Below are 22,428 nucleotides of genomic sequence, written 5' to 3'. Positions count from 1 at the left end.
GTCCCCCTGATACTGACTGTCCCCCTGATACTGACTGTCCCCCTGATACTGACTGTCACCCTGATACTGACTGTCCCCCTGATACTGACTGTCACCCTGATACTGACTGTCCCCCTGATACTGACTGTCACCCTGATACTGACTGTCCCCCTGATACTGACTGTCACCCTGATACTGACTGTCCCCCTGATACTGACTGTCACCCTGATACTGACTGTCACCCTGATACTGACTGTCCCCCTGATACTGACTGTCACCCAGATACAGTCCCGGGGCGGTGACTGCCTGCCTGAGGTGTTGGTCAAGTACCACAATGTTCAATACCACACACTTCACCAGCACACTGCACCCTCAGCTGTCTCTCTCTCTCTCTCTCTCTCTCTCTCTCTCTCTCTCTCTCTCTCTCTCTCTCTCTCTCTCTCTCTCATGAGGGACATTATCATGCTGCACATCCTCTCCCTTACCAATACTATACAGCCAGCTTTCTTCATGCATCTGTCTCACATTTCCCTTATCTTCCCCTCCCTCCCTCCCTCCACTACCGTCTCCCACACACCTGGCTGCCACCCTCCCTCCACTACCGTCTCCCACACACCTGGCTCCCATGTTCGCCATCGTCCCAACACAAGTTATATGAGGTAACTCCGTCAAGCAGCCTGTATGTGCCCCTCACCTCACCTCACCTGGCCGGCCACGTGTGTGTGGGGGGGGCACCTTAGTACCTAACCTTCCCCAGCAGCAGTGTATGAACAACATCCCCAGTGATCCAGCAGTGAAAACCTTCACTTGGCCACACTGAGAACCTGAATATACCATGTTGTACCCTCACAACACCACCATCATTATCTATCTCCATCACCAACACCATCGCCACCAACACTATCTCCATCACCAACAACATCGCCACCAACACTATCTCCATCACCCAACACCATCGTCACCAACACTATCTCCATCACCAACACCATCGTCACCAACACTATCTCCATCACCAACACCACCAAGAGACGACCTTTAATAAACGGTTGACAGCTCATGACGTCATGGAGCGGGCGAGCTCTGGAGCAGATGACGTCACAAGGCTAATGACGTCACACTGTGAATAACGTAACGAGACGGGAAACGTCATTGGAGTGTACGAGTGCAAGGTCACTCAGTGTGCCGATCCCAGCCACAGTCCCACCTCCTGGGATGGTGGGGACAGTCCCAACACTGACGGAGGAGCGGTCTCCTACGTGCTGGACTCCCACCATCCAGGCACTGCTGGACTCCCACCATCCAGGCACTGCTGGACTCCCACCATCCAGGCACTGCTGGACTCCCACCATGCAGGCACTGCTGGACTCCCACCATCCAGGCACTGCTGGACTCCCACCATGCAGGCACTGAGGCAGGAGCTAACCTAACCTAACCAGCAGGTGAGGTGTTGAGTGGTCAGCAGTGAGTGGGACGGTTGCCTGCTGCTCCACCAGATCCTCAACATGAGATAACAACATCTTGCCAGTAGTCACAACACTGATCATTACTGTTGTTGTTGTTGTTTCTCTTGTGTGTGTAGGGGAGGTGGGTAAGGCTGGCCAGGTCATATATTAAGGTAAGACTTTCCTCCTCACACCACCTGCAGGAAGGTTAGGTCTCCACCAATTCCCTCGTTACCCTCAGTAAACTACTTCACCCACCTCGTACACGCCAGGTGGCCAGAGAGAGAAATGGTTACCCCCCCACCCCCCACCCCCCACCCCAGCCTCATGTTCCCACTCCCATGGCCGGGGGGGGGCGGAGGGGGAGGTGCAGGTAGCTATGGTAGTTACAACTTGGGGCTACAGAGATCCAGTCATTTACACTTTAACGAGCGAACGAGGCCATTAGCTTGAACTTCAAAACGACCAAAAGCGTGGTGCTGAGGGGTTAAGGGGAAGTATATGTGCGTGTGTGGGAGGAAGATGAACGTTACATATTGTGAGAGGTGTAGTGAGGGTGTGAGAAGTGTAGTGAGAGTGTGAGGTGTAGTAAGAGTGTGAAGTGTAGTGAGAGTGTGTGAGGTGTAGTGAGAGTGTGAGAGGTGTAGTGAGAGTGTGAGGTGTAGTAAGAGTGTGAAGTGTAGTGAGAGTGTGTGAGGTGTAGTGAGAGTGTGAGAGGAGGGCAGGCAACGCACTCTAGCCATAACAATCTTCGTCATCAGATTACTCACACACTTCACTTAATCTATGACGCACTTGAACAATCTATATACTTATCCACATGTTGTTATGTGTTCCACACTACCACAACCAGACCAGGGTCATGTGTTCCACACTACCACAACCAGACCAGGGTCACACTGCTAGTGGTACTCACCGTATGTCCAGGTGTGGAGACCGTCAGTACGCAGTCTGTAAAGAACAAGGTAAAATTAGGATAGTTTATATCATGACCATCAAGAATGTTTGTCTATACATAACTCATGTATATATCTATATATAATATAAAGACCAGCTGGGGTGGACTGAGCCCAGCTGTGGTACCAAACTGCAACCTGGGGACGAGGGATCTCTGGTGGCGGGAGGTAACGTGTTCCCTCCAGCTTAGTTTATGGTTCAGTGACACCGATAAGCTGGGTAGACTGCCCACCCTGGAGTAGGGTGGGTCCTGGTGAGGCAGTGGTGGGTAGACTGCCCACCCTGGAGTAGCGTGGGTCCTGGTGAGGCAGTGGTGGGTGGACTGCCCACCCTGGAGGAGGGTGGGTCCTGGTGAGGCAGTGGTGGGTGTCGTGGTAGGTGGGCTGGTTCGTGTGGGCATGATGACCTGTGATGGAGGCGTCAGGCTGGAGGTGTTGACCTCACTGGTCATTACCAGGGTCGCGTCTCACCTGACCTCAGGCTACACTCACACTCTCCATAATTCGACTTGATCCCGTGACACAGCCCTTCCCCCTCCACCCCACACCCACATTGATCGACACCCAGCTCTCCAAGACACTCATCATTATCATCATCATCATTATCATCATCATCATCATCATCATCATTATCATCATTATCATCATCAATCTATTCTCCCTTGTGACCTGGACAGTATTAGCGGGGTCCTCCAGCATGTATTCGTATCTCATTTTCCCCAGGAACTTGGAGCCGCCTTGACCCAGCTGACCCTAACCTGACATCTCCCAGACCCGCCTTGACCTAACTGACCCAAGCTGAACCTCTCCCAGATCCTTACTGATGTAGCTTGACCCCTGCTGACCTCGCCTTACCTGAACTTGACCCAACATTGCCACCTATTTGTCCTATTTCACCAGGGCTAGGTAGGTAGGTAGGTAGGTAGGTAGGTAGGTAGGTTGGTAGGTAGGTAGGTAGGTAGGTAGGTAGGTAGGTAGGTAGGTAGGTTGGTAGGTAGGTAGGTAGGTAGGTAGGTAGGTAGGTTGGTAGGTAGGTAGGTAGGTAGGTAGGTAGGTAGGTAGGTAGGTAGGTTGGTAGGTAGGTAGGTAGGTAGGTAGGTAGGTAGGTAGGTTGGTAGGTAGGTAGGTAGGTAGGTAGGTTGGTAGGTAGGTAGGTAGGTAGGTAGGTAGGTAGGTTGGTAGGTAGGTAGGTAGGTAGGTAGGTAGGTAGGTAGGTAGGTAGGTAGGTAGGTAGGTTGGTAGGTAGGTAGGTCATTACTGCTTGCATGTTACGAGGAGACAACTTTACACCCGTGTTGTCCCGTCCCTCAACCTTGTATGTACACACACACACACACACACACACACACACACACACACCAGGTACCAATTTATCGACCTTCCCAGAGGTAAGGATGAACATCTAAGTTGGATGCAGGACGACTACCGCACCTAGGATTCGAACCCCTGCGGGTCTAATCTTCATGTTTCAGTTTCCTGAGAGAGAGAGAGAGAGAGAGAGAGAGAGAGAGAGAGAGAGAGAGAGAGAGAGAGAGAGAGGTGCATCGCGTCATAAGGCCACATGAGTGACATTGTACATAACAACAGGTCGATACCCTCCCTCTTCACGACGTCTTAACACGACATTCCTGCTCCTGAGAGACGACCATGTGACACGACACCCCACCACGGCCCACCCCCAGCCACCACCACACGACCCTCTGACGTGACACTCCCACCAAGACGACCCCAGCACGTCACTCCCCCTGCCTGGTGACGACCCTGGCACGTCACTCCCCCTGCCTGGTGACGACCCTGGCACGTCACTCCCCCTGCCTGGTGGCGACCCTGGCACGTCACTCCCCCTGCCTGGTGACGACCCTGGCACGTCACTCCCCCTGCCTGGTGACGACCCTGGCACGTCACTCCCCCTGCCTGGTGACGACCCCAGCACGTCACTCCCCCTGCCTGAAAACGACATTCCTCTTACATAGGAAGGACCCGCTCCGTCCCCCCAGACGAGCCAGTGGACGCCCCCTGCAGGGGGGGGGGGCCGCACCCACCTGTCTCATTTCTGGAGAAAATGGTTTCTGGAAATGTTTGTGTGGCAGGGAGGGGGGAAGGGGGGGGAGGGGGGACGTACAGAAGGGACAGAATCATCTTTCCTCCCTCCCCCCTCCCCCCACTACCCCCCCACCACCCTCCCTGCCTCCCCCACCACTACCCCCCCCCACACCACCACCACCCTACCCCGTCCACCGTCTTAGTCACCGTGGGGGTGGGGGGGGGGGGTAGAGGGGGGTAGTATTGACGAGCAGATCACCTCGTTCATAATAAATCGACGCATAACAATAGGATGTCATCGAGGCCAGCGCCATCTGTTGCCTGGTTGCCATACTAGCGGGTCACGTATTCATCGTTTTCTATGCCAGTATAGATTACAAGATGGCAGCTCCTGTTGTGTTGTAGTTTATAACCTGTACCATGAAGGTGTTAAGGTTAGCAGGTGGTTATAGGGTCAGTGTGATGGTAGAACATAATGATAAGGTGATGATGTTTACGTTGGTTGATCATTATCAAACATATTATAACGTCATAGTTTGTTATTTTCATATTATATATATATATCTTATGATGATTTTCTCTGGTCAGTTTGTTACATGACCCAAGCCGTGACCCCCATCTTCTGCCTCGCGTGTTCACCAGGAATCTTTTTACCAGCAATGGACCCGCATCAGGGTCATGTGGCTTGAGGGCCCGGCTGAGGTGTGTGTGTGTTGCCCCCTCAAGGGCCAGCCCTGAACACGCCCCGTGCTGACCCTGTACAACTAAGAGGAGTGTCAACACAGGTCATGTTTACTGATGTGCCAGCGAACTTCCCTGTGTGTGTGTGTGTGTTATGAGGATGGAGTCATACATCAGGGTCGTCATGGGTCGTGTCCAATATCAAATCTCGTCCCATTCCATCATCACTACCAACATTCCATCATCACTACCATCATCCCAGCAGTGTGGTCTCTTCCCACAATCTCCTCCAGTTTTTCTCACAAGTCCAACTGTCTGTATTGTAGTTACAACTATTGGTTGTAATCATCTTGATCACAGTAGTGTAGGTGAGGTTATAAGAGTGTGATGTTTAACAACACTACAACATGTTACATTAGTAGTACATCATCAGTACGACCTTGAACGTACACTAGTACATGACAAATGTATGTAACGGTGATCAAAAATATGAAAGCAAAGTTACCAACATATGTGCGAGCAGAAGTGACACATGCAAGCAGAGGGGGGCAGGGGAGGTGTAGTCATGCAAGCAGACACGGTATTGTATGTCAGAACTAAAGTACTCGGCTGGGACTATGCAGGTACACGCACGCAAGCACACACGGTTCTGTAAGGCAGAACAAATGTACGTGACTGTGCATACAAAGACAAGCAGAAAACCAACACTGCTTGTTATAATGGAACTAGTTCCTTGGCTGAGGCCATCCATGCAAGCACAGACACACATGCATGTGAACACGACGGAAAACACATGCAAACATTGACTCACAAACATCCAAGCACGCAAGGGCGTACGTGCAGGAAACAAGCAGACAGATTATTTGGTAGCGTAGCTACTTCCTGACCTGACCTGTACCACACACCACCACAACCTGACCTGACCTGAACTGACCTCTTCTGTACCACACACCACCACAACCTGACCTGACCTGAACTGACCTCTTCTGTACCACACACCACCACAACCTAACCTGACCTGAACTGACCTATTCTGTACCACAACGCCACAACCTGACCTGACCTGACCTCTTCTGTATCACACACACCACAACCTAACCTGACCTGAATTGTTCCGTACCACACAGTAACCACCACCACCACAAAGTATGACCCGTACATATACGTAGCACACATAACCAACATCTTGGCTGACTCCCTGAGTAAAGATACAAACATTTCCATGTGACGTACGTACATGATCCTGAACACGAGGAGGTGAGCATAATGCGTCTCTATATACCAACATAACTACACACATGTATGGGCTTTTATCAATATAACAAAACCATGTTACTGACGAGTAAGTATGGCAAATGTAATGAAACCAAATCATACCAACAGGTCACCTCCATGACCTGGTCATGGACCTGGATACCTGGGGGAGGACACCGTTATCTTAATCACCGGATTATCTATTATCTGATCATCTGTGTCCGGATATGGTGCGCCCGTAGATCCGGCCCGCCCATGGTGTATCCCACCCACTCATGTCCTCCCACTGGCCCTCATTACACTCACTTGATCAACACTAATAACCACAAGTAAACAGCGTCAGTATGTGAGCCAAGATGTCATCATAATATTGTGGTAGAAGATCAACCATCATCATCATCATAGTTTCATGTAATATTATTATCAGAACATATTCAAATGTACTACGTTGTATTACCGTGTACTGCTCAGTACTTGTACTGACCCTAGACGAACCAGGCTGACACAATAACAAAAATCTAAGTAATTACTTTTATAATTTGGAGAAGTGGGCGTGTAGATGAAGCTACGCTCTCTCTCTCTCTCTCTCTCTCTCTCTCTCTCTCTCTCTCTCTCTCTCTCTCTCTCTCTCTCTCTCTCTCTCTCTCAAGTACCAGCAGTAATATGGACTGCCCACTGCTCAAAACTTGAAGTCGTTGGTCAAATGTCAAAGTCTGGAGGATCACTCAGGCTGTGGTGGGGAGGCATGTGGGACGCGGCCTCCAACACTCAGGCTGTGGTGGGGAGGCATGCGGGACGCGGCCTCCAACACTCAGGTTGTGGTGGGGAGGCATGCGGGACGCGGCCTCCAACACTCAGGCTGTGGTGGGGAGGCATGCGGGACGCGACCTCCAACACTCAGGTTGTGGTGGGGAGGCATGCGGGACGCGGCCTCCAACACTCAGGTTGTGGTGGGGAGGCATGCGGGACGCGACCTCCAACACTCAGGTTGTGGTGGGGAGGCATGCGGGACGCGACCTCCAACACTCAGGTTGTGGTGGGGAGGCATGCGGGACGCGACCTCCAACACTCAGGTTGTGGTGGGGAGGCATGCGGGACGCGACCTCCAACACTCAGGTTGTGGTGGGGAGGCGTGCGGGAGCGGTCTCCAGCAATGTGACTGATCCATGTACGTATGTTGATCCCAGAGGCAAGTGTTGGGGTAGACATACCTACATTAATGTAAGTTACACTCCTGTACTGATAGTTATAACAACCATACGTCACAATAACCATCACTGGGCGGCCACAACCAACAACAACTCACTCATCGCATGACACTAGAACGTCAGCTATGACACCGTCAGCTATCCTGACACTATGACAGACACCGTCAGCTATCCTGACACTATGACACCGTCAGCTATCCTGACACTATGACACCGTCAGCTATCCTGACACTATGACACCGTCAGCTATCCTGACACTATGACACCGTCAGCCATCCTGACACTATGACACCGTCAGCCATCCTGACACTATGACACCGTCAGCCATCCTGACACATCATGACCAATAATGTAAACATGACCATTTATGACATCAGTTGTGGCACATCATGAACACTCACCTCATGTTATGACACCATCACAACTCACCAATTACAACACCATCACCCAGCGGCTACAACACAACCTGCAGCGGCACAAACTACGACATATGTGTACGTACACATGAGTTAAGTCTAACTTCTACTTGAACTGACACTTGGTCAATCAATGAAACACTGTTATCAGTTGACACATAAGTGACACCATCACTGGTTGACACTTATGACACTACCACATGTGGTGCACATAATCATGAACGTCAACACTTGGTTATGTACAACCATTACAACCATCATCATCATCATGTCACACAATGTTACTACTAACCCCCCCCCCCCCCAACACAGAGGGTCAGCTGAGCACGAAGAAACTCACGTCATTACAGAACCTGGAAATATTTAATGATCAGTGGACGAGCTTGACTGCAGAGTACGTTAGCTGGATACATGAACGATGGAGGTGTGTGGAAGACATCTATGTGTTGTACTTACTTGTGGTGATGAGTGTGGGTGTCCAGGCTACTCACTCACACACCTCACACTCTCACCCACCGCCACAGTGCGGCCGTCCAGAATCGAGTGGATCGGGCTGAGATCAATAAGGCCTCCTGTACCTTGCCTGCTGCTGGCGCGGGTCTTGAAGGTGTCTCCAACCCGCCCTCTCTGAGGCCCTCACACACAGCCCGCCCTTGGCACACACTCCCTCCTGCAGGATCACACCAGGGAACCGCTCATCCTGCACCTCAGACGCGGCCGCCACATACAAGGAGGGGAATACATCAAGTAAACAGAGAGCGGGACTTGCGCAGACCAGAGGGAGTACTGGTGAGGGTGCGCGAGAGTGGCGGGCGGAGCGCCGTGGTGCGCAACTCCCCTCGACCTAGCCATCAGGACCGTGAGGGTTGTACCCGTGCTCTCCCCTCCCACACCCACACTCTCACGGTCTTGGCCACACACACTTGTCTTATTTCTCTCTCTTCTTCCCTCATAGTTCACCGAGTCAGCCACCTCGGGTACAAATACCTTGCCAGCGGCCACACAAACATCGTAAACCGCATTTTTCTGGACGGGATAACCACAGACGAAGCGGTGCAGGAGGAAACTGTTAGCATGGTACGCGTTCCTCGACCCGGCAACCAAAACACACGCAAACATTAGCCGACTGCTCGGGTCGGGTCGGTCGGTCGGTCGGTCGGTCACCAGGAACGTTTGTCGGCCGACCCACCATTACGTGAAGGTGTGCCTCCTCCAGCGGCAACAACGTCTTATTGTCCCGCGGGAAACCGTGATCACCGTGAATGACGGGGAATAAATGGTTTATTACCAGTTAAATGTCACCACTGGAAGTGTACACAACATACAGGTCTGCCTCCCTCCCTCCCTGCCTGCCCAGCTGGTGGGTAATCCTTAGACCTTCTTGACTACACCACACAACCTCCCCCTCACCACACAACCCCCCCTCACCACACAACCCACCCTCACCACACAACCCCCTTACCACACAACACATACTACCAAGGTCATGACCTTACCACACAACACTAAGGTCATGACCTTACCACACAACACTAAGGTCATGACCTTGACATACAACACACACCACGAAGACTGACCTCACCACTAACATATAACATAAGACACTATACAACATACATGCCAACGGTACCTACAACAACAACATCCTGAAACAGAAGACCAGCAGTGCTCACAACAGAAACCTCCCACGTATGATAACCATGAACAACAGAGCTAACCAACTAATAATCACCCTACTGTTGTTAGTGACTACCAGTCTCCACACTTCAGTAATGAAGGTGTTGTTACCTGTACCATCCATAAACAAACATAATAAATATTGAATCTTAAATTAATACGGTGTCCCTTGTTTATGTATAAGTTTACACTACTGATGACTGTTTACTGTGTACGGCCTCATGAAGACAACAATTGTTTGCTGTCTACAGTCTCATGAAACCCTGTAGTCTCTCGTCTAGTCTCACGAAACCCTGTACTGTTTGCTGTAAACAAGAGGAAACCTGGAAATAAGATTTTTTTCTCCGTGTTACATTTTGGCCCTAACTGAACAAACCGGGACGGTATTGTAATGTTTAATTAATATCAACATTTCTTTTATCGTATGTGAAGTGATATGAAATGGGTGGAGCTATATGTCTGTTGGTAAGGCAACACTTACTCTACAAATACAGCACATAACAAGTACACACACACACACACACACACACACACACACGAGACGCAGGTATGGTAAGATAAGCAGTAAAAAGAAGAAGAAGAAGAAGAAGAAGAAGAAGAAGAAGAAGAAGAAGAAGAAGAAGAAGAAAAAGAAGAAGAAGAGAGGGCCCAGCAGATGGCTGGCTACATCACTCCTGCAAACTTTATCAATAGCTCAAGTTAAGCTCACTTCCCGAGACCAGGACAATGTTGCAGACCTTGGCTGCCTGCACCAGCCTCCTCCTCCTCCTCCTCCTCCTCCACATACTGACTCACACCTTAACAAGTGTTGTGACTATAAAACAGACACAACCTCAGGACACTGCTCCACGCCATGAACATTTTGTGTTGCTCACCATCTATACAACTGATCCTGGGGTACTACTTGTGTTGCTCACCATCTATACAACTGATCCTGGGGCACTACTTGTGTTGCTCACCATCTATAGAACTGATCCTGGGGCACTACTTGTGTTGCTCACCATCTATACAACTGATCCTGGGGCACTACTTGTGTTGCTCACCATCTATAGAACTGATCCTGGGGTACTACTTGTGTTGCTCACCATCTATACAACTGATCCTGGGGCACTACTTGTGTTGCTCACCATCTATACAACTGATCCTGGGGCACTACTTGTGTTGCTCACCATCTACACAACTGATCCTGGGGCACTACTTGTGTTGCTCACCATCTATACAACTGATCCTGGGGCACTACTTGTGTTGCTCACCATCTACACAACTGATCCTGGGGCACTACTTGTGTTGCTCACCATCTACACAACTGATCCTGGGGTACTACTTGTGTTGCTCACCATCTATACAACTGATCCTGGGGTACTACTTGTGTTGCTCACCATCTACACAACTGATCCTGGGGCACTACTTGTGTTGCTCACCATCTACACAACTGATCCTGGGGTACTACTTGTGTTGCTCACCATCTATACAACTGATCCTGGGGCACTACTTGTGTTGCTCACCATCTACACAACTGATCCTGGGGTACTACTTGTGTTGCTCACCATCTATACAACCATTACAACCACAGGTTATACCGTCGTGGTGAAGGGTCGTACAGTCGTGATCAATGGTGGTAATGTGATGGTAGTAGTGCAATGTTTACGGTTCTAACAAGTGTACCACTTCATTACTCTTAATATATCAGAAAACATTGGAAACTGAGAACAACTGAAGCTGGGCAGGATATCTACTAAAAGATGTTATTCATAGGTATATATATTGGAAAGGATCACACACTATATATATATATATATATATATATATATATATATATATATATATATATATATATATATATATGACTCATGGTGAGGTGCCTGAGGATTGGCGGAATGCGTGCATAGTGCCGTTGTACAAAGGCAAAGGGGATAAGAGTGAGTACTCAAATTACAGAGGTATAAGTTTGTTGAGTATTCCTGGCAAATTATATGGGAGGGTATTGATTGAGAGGGTGAAGGCATGTACAGAGCATCAGATTGGGGAAGAGCAGTGTGGTTTCAGAAGTGGCAGAGGATGTGTGGATCAGGTGTTTGCTTTGAAGAATGTATGTGAGAAATACTTAGAAAAGCAAATGGATTTGTATGTAGCATTTATGGATCTGGAGAAGGCATCTGATAGAGTTGATAGAGATGCTCTGTGGAAGGTATTAAGAATATATGGTGTGGGAGGCAAGTTGTTAGAAGCAGTGAAAAGTTTTTATCGAGGATGTAAGGCATGTGTACGTGTAGGAAGAGAGGAAAGTGATTGGTTCTCAGTGAATGTAGGTTTGCGGCAGGGGTGTGTGATGTCTCCATGGTTGTTTAATTTGTTTATGGATGGGGTTGTTAGGGAGGTGAATGCAAGAGTTTTGGAAAGAGGGGCAAGTATGAAGTCTGTTGGGGATGAGAGAGCTTGGGAAGTGAGTCAGTTGTTGTTCGCTGATGATACAGCGCTGGTGGCTGATTCATGTGAGAAACTGCAGAAGCTGGTGACTGAGTTTGGTAAAGTGTGTGAAAGAAGAAAGTTAAGAGTAAATGTGAATAAGAGCAAGGTTATTAGGTACAGTAGGGTTGAGGGTCAAGTCAATTGGGAGGTGAGTTTGAATGGAGAAAAACTGGAGGAAGTGAAGTGTTTTAGATATCTGGGAGTGGATCTGGCAGCGGATGGAACCATGGAAGCGGAAGTGGATCATAGGGTGGGGGAAGGGGGCGAAAATTCTGGGAGCCTTGAAGAATGTGTGGAAGTCGAGAACATTATCTCGGAAAGCAAAAATGGCTATGTTTGAAGGAATAGTGGTTCCAACGATGTTGTATGGTTGCGAGGCGTGGACTATTGATAGAGTTGTGCGCAGGAGGATGGATGTGCTGGAAATGAGATGTTTGAGGACAATGTGTGGTGTGAGGTGGTTTGATCGAGTAAGTAACGTAAGGGTAAGAGAGATGTGTGGAAATAAAAAGAGCGTGGTTGAGAGAGCAGAAGAGGGTGTTTTGAAATGGTTTGGTCACATGGAGAGAATGAGTGAGGAAAGATTGACCAAGAGGATATATGTGTCGGAGGTGGAGGGAACGAGGAGAAGAGGGAGACCAAATTGGAGGTGGAAAGATGGAGTGAAAAAGATTTTGTGTGCTCGGGGCCTGAACATGCAGGAGGGTGAAAGGAGGGCAAGGAATAGAGTGAATTGGAGCGATGTGGTATACCGGGGTTGACGTGCTGTCAGTGGATTGAATCAAGGCATGTGAAGCGTCTGGGGTAAACCATGGAAAGCTGTGTAGGTATGTATATTTGCGTGTGTGGACGTATGTATATACATGTGTATGGGGTGGGTTGGGCCATTTCTTTCGTCTGTTTCCTTGCGCTACCTCGCAAACGCGGGAGACAGCGGCAAAAAAAAAAAAAAGTTTGTTAATGAAGAACAAACAGTTAGCATCTTTGACAAGCGTGAACATAACATGTTATATAATAAGTGATCTGTAATGGTGAGTATTATGATAACCCTTCAGTGTAGGGTTGTATGTTGACCTCTAGTGATGAGGGAATAATTACTGTAATGCTGCTGCTGTTGTTGTTGCTGGATCATTAGCAACGTCTTTGATATTTTAATGAAGTTTCCCCTTTCATTAATATCTTAATGGACTGCACAGAGACGGCTAGGTTAGGTTAGGTTAGGTTAGGTTAGGTTAATGGTAGAGGCGGCTAGGTTAGGTTAGGTTAGGTTAATGGTAGAGGCGGCTAGGTTAGGTTAGGTTAGGTTAGGTTAGGTTAGGTTAGGTTAATGGTAGAGGCGGCTAGGATATACTTCTGATGCTTTGTTAGAGGCAGATCATGTGATATGTTACTCCATCATAACTTCCCTACAACATTTTACTCCATCATAACTTCCCTACAACATTTTACTCCATCATAACTTCCCTACAACATTTTACTCCATCATAACTTCCCTACAACATCTGTCCTCCAGAAGGAATAATATGCATGAGACAAGTGAGAGTCAGTACCCCAGGGGAGGGTAACACACGATCCTGACAGTATGAGCAGTGAGAGGCACTGCCTCAGTGTAGCCACAATCACCAAACCTACAACACATGTTCATCACAGCAGTGTTGCCAGGCGAGGCAGGGTCTCCCCCTCCTGCATTACAACTGTCTGGGAAAACGCTAATGTATTTTGGTGAAGCAGGTCCTAGTTTGGTTGTAACAACACACTAACAACTGCCTGGTTATATGCACAGTACAACTACTGAACAACCGTCTACTGTACTATCCTCTCTCTATCTATCGAGAACAGACACTTAGAACAGAACTACTGCAGCGCTACCAATAACCAAGTTACCTGTCCCTCCCACGACATAACACTCATGAACACCTGACACATAACAATGCTGAACACCTGACACATAACAATGCTGAACACCTGACACATAACAATGCTGAACACCTGACACATAACAATGCTGAACACCTGACACATAACAATGCTGAACACCTGACACATAACAATGCTGAACACCTGACACATAACAATGCTGAACACCTGACACATAACAATGCTGAACACCTGACACATAACAATGCTACCCATCGTTTAGTGACATCACTAATGATTATTAACCAATCTAATATTCATATTGACACGGTAAACAAGTGTCAACAACAATAACTATTATCATGAATGTTTACAAACTGTTATCAAATGTAAATCAAGAGAAAATATACACAAATACAAGTATATATAACTTTATCCAACACAAACACATCAAACAAACCAAACGAGAGAGCAATTAACTCTGTCAATCAAGTGAAACAAAATGTTTATCTTTCATATGAAATCCATCGTGGCCGATGTGATGTTCCTCATGTGAGTCCACTGCACTAGTGAGGTCATCACAGGTCACAATATGCAACCAAAGGTCACAGTAGGTAACAGAAGGTCACGAACAACATACAAGTCACCATAACTCTCAAAGTGCAAGTCTACAAACATTACAAACGCCAACCAAGTCATCTTGGGTCACAAACTACAATTTAAGGTCATGGGAGGTTACTAACGGCAACCAAAGGTCGCTAAGTCAATAAAGGCCACCCAAGGTCACCAGAGATCACAAACTGCACAGGTCAACAACAGTCAGAACGTGGAACCCGAGGTTATCCTCGGCCTGCACCAAGTACGTAACGAGCGCTCCAGGTGTGAGGGAGGAACATTGTTTACCTCTGAGGTTATCCTACCAACTGAGGCAGAAACCACCACCACCACAACAGTGAGGCAGGGGTCACCTTCCTCCCTCCCTCACGACCCACCACCACCTTCCTCCCTCCCTCACGACCCACCACCACCTTCCTCCCTCCCTCACGACCCGCCACCAGGTTCCTCCCTCCCTCACGACCCACCACCAGGTTCCTCCCTCCCTCACGACCCACCACCAGGTTCCTCCCTCCCTCACGACCCACCACCAGGTTCCTCCCTCCCTCACGACCCACCACCAGGTTCCTCCCTCCCTCACGACCCACCACCAGGTTCCTCCCTCCCTCACGACCCACCACCAGGTTCCTCCCTCCCTCACGACCCACCACCAGGTTCCTCCCTCCCTCACGACCCACCACCAGGTTCCTCCCTCCCTCCCGACACCCACACCTCCGGCCACCAGGATACACCTGTGGTCTTCTGCCACACGGTGCTGCTCAGGTGGCCAGCAGTCACATACCTTACTCCAGTCCACGTTCTGCTCAAGAAGACCAGTGACACGCCCGACTGTACTATGTGATCCAACCCTCCGTGTTGTATGTGATCCAACCCTCCGTGTTGTATGTGATCCAACCCTCCGTGTTGTATGTGATCCAACCCTCCGTGTTGTATGTGATCCAACCCTCCGTGTTGTATGTGATCCAACCCTCCGTGTTGTATGTGATCCAACCCTCCGTGTTGTATGTGATCCAACCCTCCGTGTTGTATGTGATCCAACCCTCCGTGTTGTATGTGATCCAACCCTGCGTGTTGTATGTGAGCAATATGTACTTCAGAGATATGTGACCTTTTCAAAAGTTAAATTTATCTTTCTGGTTGATTCCCTGACGTCCAGCGATACGCCCGTAACCTTTTTGACCTTTAAATGCACTTGACCTTCCTGGGAGATGTATAGACCTATGGCATTTTAGCGACCTTGATCCATGTGTATGTCTGACCTTTGTATCAGCTTCATACCCTAATGACCTTCACTAATGATCATCATAATCACAACTTTTGACCTTATGACATAAATCTTTCACCTATGTAGGAGTCGCATGCGTTTGTGACCTTTCTGTAGTGGTTGGGACCTGCCTGACCCACACATGTGTGACCTCTGACCTCTGGCTGGAACGTTAAGTCAGCACCAGATAACTCTGTATTTACGGAACAGTTTTCGAGAAAGAGGAAGTGTTGTACGTTAGGGCGGGAGAGACATTAAACCAGCCAAGACTCTGGCCCGTGTGGACCACCAACACAAGGAAAGGAAGAGCAGGAGCAAGTGAGGGAAGGATGGAGTGAGGACCAGCACAGAGGGAGGGTGACCGCCCACTGGACTGCCTCACACGATCTTCCTACAACATTACCCCGTGTGACATGACTACAATGATAACACTTACAACATTACCCCGTGTGACATAACTACAATGATAACACTTACAACATTACCCCGTGTGACATGACTACAATGATAACACTTACAACATTACCCCGTGTGACATGACTACAATGATAACTCTTACAACATTACCCCGTGTGACATGACTACAATGATAACACTTACAACATACGTAGGCAAGTAGACCTGGTTGTACGTAAGGAGACAGCAGAATACCAGCAGTAATTATCACCAGGACAGACAGACAGACAGACAGACAGACAGACGGCAGCAGCAGCAGCTCTGTGGAACAGGAGCACTGGACGTGATGAGAGGCAGAAAGGAACTCACTAAAACGAACAACCAGACAGTATCAGGTAACACGAAGCAGGAAACAAAATATCAACACTACCACCTGCTACAACAACAACAACAACAAGCAACATTAGGTTGTTGGAATGATCCAATCAACATAATAATAATTCTTTATAATGCTTTTATACCCCACCCCAGCCAGGTACGTACACCTACACACACACACACACACACACACACACACACACACACCTATACTGTACACTATATCAGGCCCGGATATACTGTAATATATTGTAAGGATATACTGTACTATATCCTGCACGGATATATTAATATACCGTCAGGATATACTGTGCTATACCTTGCCCGGAAATACAATAATATATCGTCAGAATATAATGTCGTGTCGTGTTCCAAGGGTCGTACCGTCGTGGTCAAGGGTCGTAACGTCGTGTTCAAGGGTCGTACCGTCGTGCTCAAGGGTCGTACCGTCGTGCTCAAAGGTCGTACCGTCGTGTTCAAGGGTCGTACCGTCGTGTTCAAGGGTCGTAACGTCGTGTTCAAGGGTCGTACCGTCGTGCTCAAGGGTCGTACCGTCGTGCTCAAAGGTCGTACCGTCGTGTTCAAGGGTCGTATCGTCGTGTTCAAGGGTCGTACCGTCGTGCTCAAGGGTCGTACCGTCGTGCTCAAGGGTCGTTCCGTCGTGGTCAAGGGTCGTACCGTCGTGGTCAAGGGTCGTTCCGTCGTGTTCAAGGGTCGTACCGTCGTGTTCAAGGGTCGTACCGTCGTGCTCAAGGGTCGTACCGTCGTGCTCAAGGGTCGTACCGTCGTGCTCAAGGGTCGTTCCGTCGTGTTCAAGGGTCGTACCGTCGTGGTCAAGGGTCGTACCGTCGTGCTCAAGGGTCGTACCGTCGTGGTCAAGGGTCGTTCCGTCGTGTTCAAGGGTCGTACCGTCGTGGTCAGGGGTTACATGATGAGGTAGTTGAGAGTGGACGAGATGGTCGAGGATTTATGAGAAAAGTTGATCAAAATATCGACCAGACCAGCAGGTCACCAAGTGTACATGTCATCACGTTGCAAACATGTCCGGCCAACCTGAGTTGTGATCACGTTCTGATAACGTCCGTCATGACACACACACACACGCACGTATTGCGCCACATGATTCCTGAGGGAGACGGAGTGTGATGGCGAGCAAGGATTCCCCTGCAGCGCCTCCGTCAGGAGCAGCAAGATGGTCCTGGGCTTCGTTTAACCAAACGAGATGAGATGCAAAAGTTGTATGAAACAGGAGGGAATCTGCATTTACCTGTACCTTATTTGCATATACATGCAGGCCAACCTGTGCCTCACGCTGATTGGCTGCTGTCACTGAGTCTGCCGTATTCCGGGACAAGCGCTCCAGGTGGCCTTTTAACGACCACACACTGTTGTCAAGGTGCACTACATCACCAACCACACCTTCAGGAAATATAGACACCATGTAAAGACAGGAGACTTTACCCTCGCTCAGAAATAAGGTTTTACAGGCAATTAAACCAGAAGCAAATGTGATCACTTATTGTAATGAACACACACACACACACACACACACACACACACACACACACACACACAATCTTAAGGTATATACTTATACTATTTCAATACCACAATACATAGCTTAAAATTTTCCCTTAACTCACGAAGAAGGTATTTACCACTTGTCAATATCACGTTAACATTTGCGACTTCATAATACTTCTTGTAAGGTTATAACGTTATCAATAATAACAATATACATCTAATATTCATTTATTAAATATACTATATTCAACAAGTCATCATTTATTAAGCAATATCAAACAAATATAGAGTTTCTTGGACGACATTTTATATTTCTAGAGAAAACTAAACATAAATTACGTTGCATGTGTTCATGTGTTGGAGCGAGCAGATGGAGGGCAGGGACATTCCTGTGTAATAATAAATCATACAATGTATGATAATGACCAGTTTGGACGACCCTGCAACGTGAACACCTGGGCAGCTATGACCCACCTTACTTACAATGATGGTGACCTCCTTATATTTGACCACCACACACCATCATGCGCCAGCCACCCTCATCAACCATCGGCCTCTCTCAACCACCTCACAAACCCTGCCAGGTTAACGAGCCCAGGACTGAGGTTAACGAGCCCAGGACTGAGGTTAACGAGCCCAGGACTGAGGTTAACGAGCCCAGGACTGAGGTTAACGAGCCCAGGACTGAGGTTAACGAGCCCAGGACTGGTGTTCAGCAGGTGTGTGGGTTCGTGAGTGAGAGATATAGGTTCAGCTTGGCCCTCCCACACACGTGCACATTGATGATGACCTGTGTGATGATGACCTGTGTGATGATGACCAGTGTGATGATGACCAGTGTGATGATGACTAGTGCGATGATGACCTGTGTGATGATGACCTGTGTGATGATGACCAGTGTGATGATGACCAGTGTGATGATGACCAGTGTGATGATGACCTGTGTGATGATGACCTGTGTGATGATGACCTGTGTGATGATGACCAGTGTGATGATGACCTGTGTGATGATGACCTGTGTGATGATGACCTGTGTGATGATGACCAGTGTGATGATGACCTGTGTGATGATGACCTGTGTGATGATGACCTGTGTGATGATGACCAGTGCGATGAGAACACGCACAACTGTTCCCAGAGAGAGAGAGAGAGAGAGAGAGAGAGAGAGAGAGAGAGAGAGAGAGAGAGAGAGAGAGAGAGTGTTATCAATACAGATAAATACAGGTATTTTCATAACATATGACATGTTGTCACACATGGTCAAACATTCGTCAGATACAATGTTCATATAAGTTGTCAACAAACTTATCATGCGCACCATCACAATGATCTATCTACTGCAAGAACATTATCACCTTATCGCTTTCAGAACAAGATCTTATCACGTGTCTTATCACATACTGTGTATCGGTAGGTGACCCACACAGCACACTTCGCGACGGTCATTGGTCTGTAGGACCACGGTCTGGTCTGGTCTAGTGTGGTGTGGTGAGGTCTGGTCTAGTGTGGTCTGGTCTGGTCTGGTCTAGTGTGGTGTGGTCTAGTCTGGTCTAGTGTGGTGTGGTCTGGTCTAGTCTAGTGTGGTGAGGTTAGGTCTGGTCTAGTGTGGTGTGATGAGGTCTGGTCTAGTGTGGTGTGGTGAGGTCTGGTCTAGTGTGGTCTGGTCTGGTCTAGTGTGGTCTGGTCTGGTCTAGTGTGGTGTGGTGTGGTTGTCGCTGGTTCTGTGCTGTCCTGCACCTGGATGCGGGACCACAACATTAACAGTATTAAGACAATGTTGTAAAATGTCTCAGTATACAGTGTCTGTCTGCCAGGCTTGTTACACTGCCCTTATCTTGTTATGAAACTTGCTAGCGAATCTTTCAAATGTGGGTCTTTACTATAAGTAACAAGTGTGTGTGTGTGTGTTTGTGTGTGTGTGTGTGTGTGTGTAGTTAGCTGATGCCACACCTCACCTGGTGTACACTAGCACATGTGCCACACCTCACCTGGTGTACACTACCACATGTGCCACACCTCACCTGGTGTGCACTACCACATGTGCCACACCTCACCTGGTGTGCACTACCACATGTGCCACACCTCACCTGGTGTGCACTACCACATGTGCCACACCTCACCTGGTGTGCACTACCACATGTGCCACACCTCACCTGGTGTGCACTACCACATGTGCCACACCTCACCTGGTGTGCACTACCACATGTGCCACACCTCACCTGGTGTGCACTACCACAGGTAACGTGAACACGTCACCTGCTCACTACAGCTTCAGGTACAAATATACAGAATATTCATGACTTGTTTCGTCCTTGCTATTCTTAAACCTATTCTGCATCTCTCTTAACTTCGTCCCAGAATCTTTAATAAAGATAAAAATATCTACACTATGGAGAGATATAGAAGATATAGCACTCTCGTTCGCTTTAATTAAACCAGGTCATTTAGGGTTAATTGTGTTGCACAACGTCATGCAAAAATAATTAATGAACTATGACATCAAATGCCACAGGAAGGTGTATATGGTAGGCTAGACTTGTGACAGTTTACGTCAGACATCACCAGGTGTAACTTTCATCCATACTACAATGTACTGGACTCCAATACACACAATCATCATAAATGATTAACAAAGTTCAAAGTTCTACCCATGAAAGACATTTCAGTTGGTATACACTCGTTCACTTTGGTTACCTTATATCATTCTATTCTGGTTAGTCTATATTCTCTTACTCTCAGTAAATCCACTCTGAAATGCATAGCAGTGAGTGAGAGAATGAAGAAAAAATGAATAAATAAAATGTTAGCACTGGAAGGAAGCCGTCATGGACATTATTAAAGTTACCCTTCCGCAAGTTCCGTTTTCTGAGACACAAGAATGATCACAACCACAGCAAATGAACGATCATAACACAATCACAACCAACTGGGGCGTCGCCGCTGGTGTTGTGATCATACATGAGTCATGACGTTAACTTTATAACCACTGTAACTATACCATGAGACACGGGAACATGTTTACCAATCATTATAGATCTTTACTATGGTTAATAATCAATATTGATCCTTGATGCACTCAGTATTAATTAATCCTTCGTCATATATGATGATGACACATAATTAATGCTTCGTTATGCATGACACATAACTAATCTTTCGTTATGTATGATGATGACACATAATGATTGGTAACATCATCAGAAAGTTTGTTTCTCACAAGTTACCATCTCTTGTACTGTAAATATTTACTACAACAATGCCATATTTCTCCCAGTATCAGTCTTTATCCGTATGTCTGTCTGTATGTATGTCTGTATGTATGTATGTATGTATGTATGTATGTTCTAGAGAGAAATTCTAATCTGAATTCATCTGCAAAATTGTTATTACTTGAAGGCAAGATGCGAGTCATTTTCCCTCAGTCCATACACCCACCCACCCAGGGTAGAGCTATCACCCATCATAATGTTAACCTTTGTCACACAATATGGCATATCTTTACCACAACCGCATTATACAAGTATAATGGAGTTACCGTGCCTCTGTGTCCCACTGACATTGTCTGTTGTGTGTGTCCCACTAGCACTGCCTGTGCCTCTGTGTCCCACTGACATTGTCTGTTGTGTGTGTCCCACTAGCACTGCCTGTGCCTCTGTGTCCCACTGACATTGTCTGTTGTGTGTGTCCCACTAGCACTGTCTGTTGTGTGTGTCCCACTGACATTGTTTGTCGTCTGTGTCCCGCTGAGACTGTCTGTGTCCCACTGGGACGTTGTTAACGTCGCTGAAGATGATATGGTGCGACTCCTGCACCCCCACCCACCACCTCAGGTGTTCAACTTTAAACACTACACTCACCTTGCCAGCAACATTCTCTGGCCACGTACTATAATACAGAGCGTTCCCTCCTCATCTTAAACACTTGCTTAATGGGACAAGTTCATTGTTAAACCTTTACTTGCTGGCTTAATTCCGTTCCTACAGTCCACATCATTACTAGCTGTTCCTCCTGTTCACATCATTACTAGCTGTTCCTACTGTTCACATCATTACTAGCTGTTCCTACTGTTCACATCATTACTAGCTGTTCCTACTGTTCACATCATTGCTAGCTGTTCCTACTGTTCACATCATTACTAGCTGTTACCTCATACATCCAGGACACGTAAGCTATATCAATCATTTTCTCTGGACTTCTTTGATGTTTGTGTCACAGATTATTATAAACATTTGGCCTTATAGGCAACAAATTGTATAGGCAACTGGACAA

The 22,428-nt window shown here is 47.8% G+C and overlaps 1 protein-coding gene across 6 annotated transcripts in view; it reads right to left on the bottom strand.

Annotated features, from left to right (window-relative positions):
• Positions 1-22,428, bottom strand: part of LOC139748667 (hexosaminidase D-like) — a 111,360-nt gene that overhangs the window by 78,115 nt on the left and 10,817 nt on the right. Inside the window, exons 2-3 of one of the 6 annotated variants that reach the window (XM_071661931.1) lie at positions 17,909-18,054; positions 2,338-2,372 (exon numbers count right to left, since the gene is read on the bottom strand). The gene's annotated coding sequence lies outside the window, so the exon portion shown is untranslated. Of the gene's footprint in view, positions 1-2,337; positions 2,373-8,435; positions 8,808-17,902; positions 18,055-22,428 lie in introns of those variants that run through there. The other 5 variants (XM_071661934.1, XM_071661932.1, XM_071661933.1 and 2 more) reach the window with 5 other exon arrangements.

Source organism: Panulirus ornatus, chromosome 5 (assembly GCF_036320965.1).
Source record: "Panulirus ornatus isolate Po-2019 chromosome 5, ASM3632096v1, whole genome shotgun sequence".
Taxonomy (NCBI): domain Eukaryota; kingdom Metazoa; phylum Arthropoda; class Malacostraca; order Decapoda; family Palinuridae; genus Panulirus; species Panulirus ornatus.
The sequence above is the reverse complement of the archived record's forward strand: the minus strand, read 5'-3'. Positions and strand labels throughout refer to the sequence as shown.